The sequence below is a fragment of the Varroa jacobsoni genome, unplaced genomic scaffold, assembly GCF_002532875.2.
Source record: "Varroa jacobsoni isolate VJ856 unplaced genomic scaffold, vjacob_1.0 scaffold_900, whole genome shotgun sequence".
Lineage (NCBI taxonomy): Eukaryota > Metazoa > Arthropoda > Arachnida > Mesostigmata > Varroidae > Varroa > Varroa jacobsoni.
The window spans coordinates 205,518-217,496 of NW_019213802.1; the positions used below are offsets into that span (position 1 = coordinate 205,518).

General features: G+C 41.0%; 1 protein-coding gene across 9 annotated transcripts in view; it reads right to left on the bottom strand.

The window, feature by feature from the left end:
• Nucleotides 1-1,867, bottom strand: part of LOC111264801 (alpha-amylase) — a 51,585-nt gene extending 49,718 nt beyond the window's left edge. For 2 of the 9 annotated variants that reach the window (XM_022840971.2, XM_022840969.2), the window contains exon 1: nucleotides 799-1,762. The gene's annotated coding sequence lies outside the window, so the exon portion shown is untranslated. Of the gene's footprint in view, nucleotides 1-798 lie in introns of all 9 variants that reach the window. The other 7 variants (XR_015312817.1, XR_002683091.2, XR_015312816.1 and 4 more) reach the window with 7 other exon arrangements.
• Nucleotides 1,868-11,979: the final 10,112 nt, after the last annotated feature.

Here is an 11,979-nt window from a genome sequence, read left to right on the forward strand (position 1 = left end):
ATTTAGCTATGCAGTTATACATGTTATCGGCAATCCATCCTCTCTTCTTCGTGAAAAGAGACGTAACAAAGACAAAGCAGCTCGATTTGATGTTTATGATGACGACAGGACACAAGCTCCCGATGATGTAAAAAACGATCGGAGAACTACTATGTCTTTTGGGGTGGTCTAAATTATTCTTTATTTGGACAAACAGGACGAGTGTATGGAGCGGGTTCGCCTACGAGGTCGACTGGCTGACTGACGTTGTGTTTTTTTGAACCGATACGGGCGAAGGCGTCAATTAGGGTGAAATGATCTTAATGTTTTTATTATTAGAGTCCAATGGTTTTCAGTTGTTATTTATTTTATTTGGCTAAAATATGCTATGGACGGTAATGGTAAGGCGGTAGTGCGTACAACAAGGAATAATCGGCTTTTTGGGTAAAATGTGCAGTCTTACATATTGTGGGTGAGTAACCTTTTGATAGCTGGAGATCAACCACGTCTTGGTATTGCCAGATTAGATGTGTTGCATCTTTGCGGCGTCTTGTAAATGTTTTTTAGGCTTCTGTTTGCAATTTTTGCCAGTGTAAATTTTACACATTATTGAAATACATTAAATGTTTTTCCGCTGTTATTCTTACATTGTCAGAGAATCTTAGTAAGAGCTAAATCTGTGTTATGAACTTTTATGTAAATTCGATGGAGTTTAATACGTTTGGAGCTTTTCACAAATACGTAAAGTAAAAAGAAACACCTCATTTACGTTATTATAATTATTATTGATGAAATCTAACGGGTGCGTACACAACTTACCCTCTATATATGGTGATCGGTATTCGATGATGATACAGGCTTCATGACCGACCTGATTCACTGATTCCACCATTTGCCGGTGTTTTTTCACGTAGACTCACATAAAAAATCCCACAAGCTCATCTGATCGCATACGCTCCAACTAAAAACTCTACGTTCGTTACCACCAACAATATTCAGAATTCAGTCTCGACGACGGATTCCACATATGATTTTATATACATTGTTCCTCACTCCAACTCTACGGCACGCGTGCTCTCATTTGGGGAAATGCGGCCTGCCCGACTCTATAATGGCAGGCCATGGGAATCTTGCCGATATCAGCGCGAAAACCACGGTTATCCAGTGCGCGTCCTAAAGCCGTCTCAGGTGTTGTCCTATCCACTCACTTCCATTCCACCGCTATAGGATAAATGTAAACCATCAACGTGTGGGTGGTTGGGTATTTACCTAGCAGGTCGTAAGCCTGCCAGTGCGTCGACAGTGAGCCTGGAGATTCCCGTAATAGAAGCCGCAGTCTGTGAAAGCTGTATGAATCCGTATAATTGGGACCGTGCCAGTCACCGCCGCGTCGCTGCGTTTCGCTTCTTGCCGAAGCGGTAAAAAACACCTTTTCGATCCTTCCGAATCGTGCCGGTGGCACGACTTTCCCTCATCGACGTCGTCGTTGTCGTCGTCGTCGTCGTCGTCGTCGTCGTCGCCGCCACCGCCGTCAATAGAGAGTGCTCGTCGCTGCCGCCGGCGCTGTGCAGAAGCCAATTCGTTCCGTGGTCGGCCGATTTGGTCTCCCGTTCAGCCGGGGCATCTCAGGTAGCTGTTAGAGCCAGCACATGCAGCTATTCTGTCCCAATGGTGCCTGCTGCATTGATCATAGTGGTGGCAAAATATAGATGAGGGAGGAGGTTACCTTCCAGCTGTGTTCGACGCCGTGTGTATCTATGAGTGTCTACGCGCGCGAGACTATGTCCTCTATATATAGAAGAGGCGGCAGCTGCTAATGGCTCAACGGCATTATTTGGCTAATCTAAAACCGTACTTCGATGACTAATATAGCAGGATCACCGTCCCTTCAGACAGTACCGATTAAGTGATGTTGACGAAAGATAGATTAAATTTACTGGTTTGCAGGTTCACTGATTCGCAGTAGAAGACAGACACGTTTACCACGAACGAAAAGCGTGTTACAACGAATCAAATGTTAGTTTATCATCAACAGGCATGTTAGAGCACAAACTATAAGTGGATATAAATATTAGGTAAAGATGAAGTCGGTGAGGTTATAGCGTATACTAGAATGTACATCGGGGCTTACATCGTGCTACATTGGCGTACACTGTGCATGTCTGAACAGACAGGTATTGCATATCCTAAGCCACTGCCGCTTTATATCTTACGTGTAAAGTAGAGAACAACTACGGTTTCCGTAGTACAATACTGCAAAAATATTTACTTAACTTGTGAACAGGTCTTTTGACATGCTAGCTTTGTAAAGGTGACAAAGGACCGAGTAACAATAATTATTATTAACAAGAGTAACAATAACTATTAATATTGAGAATATAAAACCTCTATTCAAATAAGGATGTGGATTTCTAAATCCACGACACGATTTCCCTACTAAAAACGTCCAGATAGATCTGTCGAATACCACTTAGGTTTACCGGTCCTACGCGCGCGCGTGAAAATATCAAACGAATCTGTGAGAACAATATTATATAAAGACAGATATATATACATCAGGTTTCACGAAAATTTCCCTCTGTTCCTTCCTCCTCCCCCCCCTGTTCTGGTTTATAGGCCATAGCGTTGGGACTCTTGTCAATGCATGTCTCTGCACTGATGATATCCCAAAGCAGACGTCGGAACACTTAAGGTTCGTAGGTAGTTGGAAAACGTTGCCTAGGCACGTAGTTCTACTGTCGAAGACCTTCGCTAGCTCAAATTGTGTCAGGGAGGCGGTTTTGGCGGGTCTTTGATCTCGTCAAGAGCTCCCTTGTCACGTATAGCACTTCATATTCACGTTGCAGTCTAGTGTTATGTCGGATGATCAGTCCGAAACTATCACATCTATTCCTCGTAGAAGGACCAGTTTGTTTTTGATCGCAGTACAAATAAATCGATCGCTTCCTATCCACTAGTCACAACCTGTATAGTATATGAATATATATTTCCTTTGCGCACTATTTGATTATTGTCCCTATCAGCGACTTCAGGGGGACCTTAGTCGGTGAGCTTGGATCAATTCAGCGGCTATCACCACTGTATATGCGGCCTGATTGTTATCAGTACAAGCAAAAAGGCATGCACGACATAAACGCATGATATAATGCGATAAAATTATGTGAAGTTAACTTCTTGCCGAATTAAGTTTGGAACAGATAGGAAACAGCAGTGTTCGATTTGAAGACGTAAAGCTACGAAGACGAATTCAATAGTCACGTATGTGCTCATTAAACGAGCAAAAAGAATTGAAATCTAGTCGTGAAACGTTTTTTCTATTTCGAATATTGCGCTGATCAATACCCTAATCGACGGACCAATCTGGCCATATTGTCAAAGTCAACGACATACGTCGCTAGTGATCCTTTAATTAGTAATATTCGTCAGCTATACTTGAGGCATTAATCCTTAAAAGGACTATTTCGCCCTCTAGAAATAACAAGATTAACGTAAGGTGTAAGTTATAAAAATTTGCTAGTAACTTGAACAATAACATATAAGTACTAAATGTATTCTAAGTCGACATTAATGTCGACCTTAGCTTCAACTTCATGTTATATATATATAATAAGATAATTATTATATTAACGAATAGATAAAGATAACTCTGTTATTGTTGTTAACACTATGTCATAGGCACCATTTTCGATGGTCCGATTAGTCCATGGACGGAAGGCACTTCATTGATCGAATGGACTATGAGCGACAACGAAACGCGAAACGACAACGAAAAGATAAAAGACGGCTTTTACGGACTGGTCTCCTCAGATGTTTGGCCGTTCGAATTAGTAATGCCAGTCATTATCAGTCCAAAGTAACGGCATTGTTAACGATGTGGCAAGATAAGAGTTATTTTCTACTTCAAATAAACATTGCTTCTCCATATCAGAGCGTGTCTATAAGTCTCCCAATGACGATAGCTTCTACCGTCCATTGAGTCTTTGAGTTTCGGCGTATTAATGGTATGTGTAATACTTAGTCTAGAAATGTAATGTTCGTGTGTGTGTGTGTATATATATATATATATATATATATATATAATATATATATATATATAAGGTTTAAATTTGATTTTAAATAGAATCGAATAGAAAAAATGGATAAAAATAAAAAATTCGATTCGAAAAAGGAAAAAAATTCAGGTACTAGAAGGAGGTGAGGTTGCTTAATCTTTTATACGTCAGCAACGTATATGGCATAATATATTATGCCATATAGTATATCATATAATGATATTTATCGTTGTCATAACCACACCCACTGTGCAATACGTGTGAACAATGTTTTTAATCAGCTTTTTTCATCAACTACAAATAAAAGAAAAGATGTTTGCTATAAGTTCTAGGTTAACTTATGAGATCAAAAATCGAATCGTCTCAGGTATACAGAGTGGTGAATTTAAATTGGAGAAACTTCGGCGGGCTATTTGTCACAGCGGGCATGCGTTCGTCCAGTATCACAAGAAGCCATTTCTCTTTCTTAATGAAGCTTGTCATGGCAAACAATCATGCGCTATTTTCAAAACTTAAGCGAAAATCAGCTAGCATCCAGTGTTGCGTTCGACGAAGACCCATTATCTATGAAGACTTACTTTTTAACCCGGAATCGACGATCTACATCACTAGTGCTTTTCATGTGGCTTCTGAAAAGTTTGAAGAAAGCTTCTTTGAGGCAAACCAGAAGAGCGTCAATAGTGTTTACACAGAAAGGGCTCGAAGGTTCATCATAATGGCACAAAATGCCATTCCCGATGCACCTAGATATTCGATATAGAAATTAGCGGCTGTTCTAGGAAAGAAGATATCAGTTGGCAATTGGGTCATCTAGATAAAATTCAATGTTATATCGTTTTGATCTAGAGCTTAAACAAAAAGTGTTTTGAAAGTGATGAGTGAGTCGTTTAGGTCCCGAATCGAAGTTATAGCCACGGTAGATGCTGGTTATACTAAACAACCATGATAGCGGGATACATGCTATATATACATATAATGTAGATAAGCCAAAGTAATAAAGGCCACTCACTAGTCGACCTAAAGTTTTGTCTGGCTCACAGCCCCAACCGTAGAAGCCAATTTTTGTGTGATATTATGAATAATAAAAACAACGAAACGGTTATAATACCAGGGTGCTCACAATAACGTCAAAGGTCCAGCTCCAAAGGAACTAGGTCAGGCTGTATTGCTTTTCGCCGGCCAGAGCAGACCATCGCTTGAAATAATAAGTAAAAATTACATGATCATTATAACAGAAAATCATATGGTCACACTCGATACGGCCGATGACGGCTATTTCCTTTTACCACCGCGCAGGACTGTAACAATAAAAATAATTGAGTTGTAGGGTAACTAATGTCACCTTCAACGTAGACGATGCTGCTATACGGCAAACTGGTTGTCGCACATGCAAGGCTCACTTAGGCCCCAATCCAAAGCGTAATAGATCTCCCGTGTACATTGAGCAGGCCCGCTTAAGACTATTATAGTCGATCGTCATGCATGTAATATCATAATAATATCGACTAGCATATACAAGAGATGTTCTATTGAAGAGGATAACAATTGCTTTCGTCAAATTTATGTGCAAGACCTATTTGACTAGTTTAACCTAGAGAAGGCCAAGGCGCGCAATGAAAACATCTCATTTGTGTCGTCGATAGGCCTATTTGTACTTGTTCTATGACGGAGTGCGCAACTCGTGGGTAGTAAGATACCGAAACGGGTCTATGAGTAATGTAATTTATTGTTCATCCAATATGTCTACAAGAATAGCTTTTAATTCTTTTAGCGGCCATTTAATTCTCGCCTCAGACCTTTTTTTTTTAATTAACCTCATGTTTTTCTCTAATTTTTTTAAGTTTTCACGGTATTTATTTTCTATCGTATTCATCTTTCGGCGATTGACTAAGTAGTGACCCTTCTTATGACACATGCTTTTATATTATATACTACTTACAAATATGTTTTCATTTGAGGAAACATTGGGCAAAAAATACTGAACTACTATATATACGGCTGTCAAAATTTTTGGAAGTTACTACGTTTGTGTTCAGCATTGCCTATGCAACAGCAAAGAAAATCGATTTATAGCTATTGCACGATGTACCCTTAACTATAATTTCTAGGTAAGGAAAGGCAAAAATCCATTGTAGCAAAATAATCTGGACAAATTTCTGCATGGAACGAAGCTATACTTGTGTCAGACAAAAGATCACGGAGATCGCCATATCATTTCTGCCATATAGACACAATAATCATTAGCCCACGTATACAGTTACTCGTCATACAATTACGGCCGTGTAACTACTTTAGCCAGGTCTTCAAATTGTTATTTGCACCCGTGTCCGCTGACTACCTTCATTCTTATTCAGGCAGTCAGAGTCAGAACCAGGCCAAATGTATGAATTTCTTTAGAAAGTGGAAGCGAGCAGATATATTCCGTCGTCTGTTGTCTGATTTTGTCCATGATATACAAGGCTATTCACACCGTGTATTGCGTTCCGTACCATACATACTCTCCTATCTTCAGGCCTATATATCCGTGTCTATGGTAACGATATTGCGTCTAAAGATTTACTGCTGATATGGCCTACCTATATGTGTTATGGCAACAATGCGTTTTGCCTGTTGCGTACGAACCTCGTGCCGTTATCCGACCCGGTCCAAAATACGTGGACGAAACAGGTTTAGTCCTAAGGATAGGACAGTAAAACAGGTTGCGAGCCCTCTAAAAGATATGCATACATTGCTTATATAGAAAGAAATAGACATTGTTTTATGGCGATAGACGGAAAGCATTCGCAAATTCTACCGATTAAACAGCTGCCCCACTATAAAAAAAAATGAGATACTTTCCCGTCTATGGTCAAGGACGGTAAACATACCCGAACGGAAAGACTAGCCCATTGGCATTTAAGTGTCGGAGTGACTAGGTAGGTAATATACTATAAGCAAGAGCTATTAACCTGATTCATGTTATTAATATATAGGAAAGAAGTTTTTTACGTCCTCAATAGAAAAGTTTTACACGTATTTTATTAGCGCAACAATACTCCTGTATACGTGCGAATCTTTTTAGGAAAAGTACAACAACCTCAACGGAGTAGAGGTATGGTCGTAATTTGCCATAGGCTTCAATAAAACAATGCAGCAATTGTTTAATACAATACAGGCAGAAAAAAGTACCGTGAACTGTTATTATTTACCATTTCTTTTAAAAGTCTGTTTACAGAAATACACCGTATAGCTTTCTTTGCGTGCTACGTAATTTCAGGCATTTCTAACAGTGCCTGCAAACAAATGGGGATTCCCGCAGTCTAACTTAACTTCCGACATGCGTTTATACAGACAAAACATGACCCATCAGGGGGTTGTACTGTTTCAACCAGACAACGCCAAAACAAATCATAATTTAGGTCTGGGAAAGACAGGATCTAATAACTAAAATGAACCATCTTACTCAGTATACCTTAGATGAACAAAATTTCAGACAAAAAAAAATTAGCCAGCTTCGATGTTAGCGAACCGTAATGAGCATTTCTAGCTGTGATCGAAAACGACCACCAAAATGGTTTAATATACATATTTGCGAAAGCGAATTTGGCGGGCTTTGAAATTGAATATCTTTTGAATTACGCGCCGCTAGAAAATTGAATGAGACCGCTAAAAAGTTCAGTCTTCTAGAAATTTTTAAGTGAAAACCGGGTATATTTATTTCGGGAGAGCTGCAGTGCTGCGAAAATGTATGAGAGATTGATGAAGTCATTAGGCGAAGTACAGTACGTAAATAGTGCAGGCACTATAAACACAGGGACTGGTGTGTTGAAGGTCAATAAAAAAGTGACCAGATGTCAAAACCCGAAGTACAAAAACGAATTGTCGCAAAAAAGTAGAGCTTCCAATCTAAGGATCATGTCGGTTAAAATTGGCATTTTACAAGTAGCATGTTGTAGAATCAGAACTCGAATACTGAAAATAATGACATGTAAAAATGGGCCCATCGTTAATTGGCTCTAGGCCAGTTTGCTATTGATTTCTATAAACAAGAAACCCACCTGTATAGTCCAATACAGTTATTACAGACTATTTTAGATTTTTACGGTGTGTCGAAGGGGGGTCAGGCGAAACAATGGTGTCGCCCCAGAAAGAAGTTCGGTTGCAATGTCAGGTAGGTTCGCGACGTCATGGTAGTACTCGCAATAGATATCAGAGGCATCTGCTACGATGAGATATTCGTCGAAAATTAATCGATTAATACAGCTCGGTATCTCGAATTTCTGATAAGACTCCGATGTGGCGATCGAAAGCACCGCTGTTTAATGACAATGCTGAACTTTATCACCACACCTTAATTATTTGCTGGGTTAAACGAAGTAATAAACGGCGTTGACTACAACCTGCTTATTCTTTCTACCAAAGCTCATGTGACTATGGGTCTTTCCATGCCCTAAGCAGTGGGCTAGCATATTCCAATCAATTTACATTGAGCAGCTTATGGAAACGCGGATACTAAGTATCTGGCTGTATATAAAGTCTCGATTTCAAAGAAATAATTTTGAAGAAGAATAGTTTGTATTTGCAAAACTATCCTTTATCCCACGAATGGTTGCAGTTAAATTTCATGATTTTTTGTGCTTATTTTGAAAATATATTCAATCAGGTTATCATCAATGTGCGTTTCAATTTCAGCAACAAACTAAGTAAACACTCACATTTTCGACTATGGACAGTCAGTCGAAACAAATTTTGTTATGAACCGTGTAACCACAAAGATCTACGCGTTCTAACTGCCACTCGGGAACAGGTATCCTCTCTTTTTCTTGGTTCCATTTACCAGTCCGATTTCTCCATCAATCAGGCCTCTCTGACGACAACGAAATTGCGCAAAGTCTGGAGACCTCATATTATGCCGTCGTTGTCTTTCGTTATCTGATCACTGAAAAAGAATATTCTTTCTTGCGTCGGCTTATTCTCTCAGTGCACCAGCCGACCGCGTCGTTAATCAGTTGCATATTTCTGACTATGCGCCCCGCTCTGGAAGAAGGACACCGTAAACGCTGTTCATAGTCCTCTGCAGTACATCTCTCTCACCTACGGCTGATCGTCTGTACCCGATCTGTTCTATTCCCTACGTGCTCGATCCACTAAGCGACCATTGTTACGTCTAGTTGCGCTCCAACATGCGACATAAGGTGTGCAAACGTGACGCCGCTCAGACCCTCTTTCACCTATCAGAGCTGTCAGCGAACGGAGATCAATGACCACTGAGAGTGACCACAAACAAAAAGAGTGGAACAAAAGTTGTTAGATTTGCTATTCGTTCTTTCACGATTCTTTTTTTTTCCTGCTCTTCTGCAACTCCTACTGGCAGCTTGGGCAATTCGCCCTTCATCTACCAAAATGGCGCTGCCCATGGATGGTGCTTTGAGCTCTGCTCGGTCGATCTTCACCGTCGCCAATGTCACCTTTTTGGTGCTGTCAGGCAACACTTGATGATATTACCTAAACCTGGCGATTATGTTGCGAAAAATCCTAATCAGCAATAACAACAACCCCGTCAACCGCGCGATCAGCACCGACAACAAATCAGAATCAGCAGTACACAACAAGAAGAACAACAATGGCGAGCTGACCATTCTGGCTGAGTGGCAGCTCACGTCAAAGTAACGATAACAAGGAAAGGAGTCCACGGGTAGAGAAAAGAGGTTAACATATAGTAACATGGGGCATTGCATTTCTACAGTAGGTTCTAGTGTAGCAAGGTCGATCGTTGTCAGACGCTCAGCAATGACACCAACGGACCTCGTGACGATCCCATGAACAACAATCCGTAGAGGTTAATTACTGTGTTGATCAGTTCGGCTTGATCAGCTCTACCGGTCCCGTCATCATAAAAAGCATCATCATAAGTGTAGTTGGTTTAGGTCTTCGACGAAGACAATGGTGGAAGAGCGCGCAAGAAAATTAATGGCACGCATTGAGAATCTATCGAATAGCATCACTCTATGAAACAAACGCAGAAACAGATAGAGATTTTAAAAAAGTCACGAATGCTGCTGGCCGTTCATGTGAACGGTGATGATGGCGAAGATGCTAATGGTCACACGGACAACGCCGGTTATCACGTCATGAGTTCAAGTTATGTACACACATTCGCTGCTGCGACCTGACTTGTGTTTGAGTTTATTTCTCTAGAAACGTCAGAAGAACGGCGTTTCAAGCTGCTATCACTCCTGTTCTTCGCATGCGCTTTCAGTGGTTTTTCGGCGGAGCAGTATTAGCTTCGAAGGCAGTAGAAAACGAAGAAGATGGCAAGATAATAGGTAACCGTGACGATGAAGCAGGGAACTAACTGGCTTTCCAACCATCGAGTCTAGCCAGCTAGCTAACTCTGCTGCGGCGATTCCTTGATTCTTTTTCTGCTCGTCCACTTTTTTTTCGTTATTGATCAGTCAAGAAGGGCGGACGTCGTTACACAGATGACGTCGCGCACGCGCCCTGCTCTCATATAGTAGGCGAGAGAAGACTGTGTATTAACCGGCAAAACAGAGCTTTTGACAAAGAAAACGCGGAAGGCATGCCAGACGGCAGAACTGAAGCTGTCGCATAGGCCTGATTGGCGTAAGTTTGAACTAGCGTCTAATAGGCGCACCTCATGCCACTTGATGATTTTTGACAACCGGTAGTCATGAGAAGAGGAAATGAAGTTTGGAGTAAACGGAGCGGGGAGGGTGATGACTGCTAAACACTTGAGGACTTGCTCAAAAAAAGCTGAAATACTTAGTGTTATGACAGGCACTTTTCTTGTGTCAGGCATTTCCACTGCGTGCAGAAACGTACACAGGGAACGTGGCGGGAACAGCAATGGCGGTTGGTTGTACATGGCGTTCTATGCTTTGAGCTGGTCTTTCCTCTGTTCCCTTTGACAGTAGTTGGTCGACAATTAAACTAAAAGTGATCTTTGACGTATTAGAGATAGATGGAACAACGTCCATGTGTACGGCCGACCATATAATCAGATCAAAAGGAACAGATGGACCCAGAAAGGATTTAAAGGCTTAGTATGAACATATAACAGTTCAGGAACATCAAACAACAGACATTAACATGACCGTAGCAAAGTACCAGAAATAGATGACATAAAACGTTTCGATGACTAGAGCAAACTGAAATCATCCGCCTGCAGACTGCTAGTGGGCAAATGGTTGATCAGACAGTGTTGTGATACTTGAAGCGGCGGATGAATAGCGGGAAAAGTTTACTGAAGGGGGTATTTAACCTTTTCGACGATGATCTAAACACGGTGTCAAGCACCCCCGACGACAGTCAACGAGAATGGCAAAACGCAGACTGTGAAAGCGTACATAAGTGAATATATGTGACCCGTGAAAGAAACACGTGCACCACAATTGCTAGCAAACTCATAGATTATAGATGCTAAAGACTAATTGCGCAACGCTGTGCGCCATGGAAACAATGCGCTGTTGACCCACTTGAAATAATAGGCAATTCGGTACATACAAACTCTCGCATTGTTTGAAAAGAATGTTTATAGGTGGCGCGCAGTGTACGGAACACAAATATTCCGCTATAATTCGATAGTTCACTGTTACTGGTAACATACGGGGTCGCTTGATCGTACATCGTGCATTGAAAGCAGTTAATTTTCGCCTCGTGATCCTTAGCAAACTACTCTCGCTCATGTTTTGGCATTCCACATTTAATTACCTCAAAAGCTAATTAATGGGGCCAACCTGTTGGCTTTCTATTGGTTTCGGTCGACGCATGGGCGTGACATTGACAAATTCGAAGAGAATCGCTTAAAATTAAAGTATGAGGCGGGATCACGAGAACAAACAATGTATTCTACGTTTGCACGGATGACGAAGTGATCGTGGATCTAAAACCATCGAATGACTCAATGGTCGTACTTTGTGTGCGTTCATAGAAAGCACATAGACAAGCG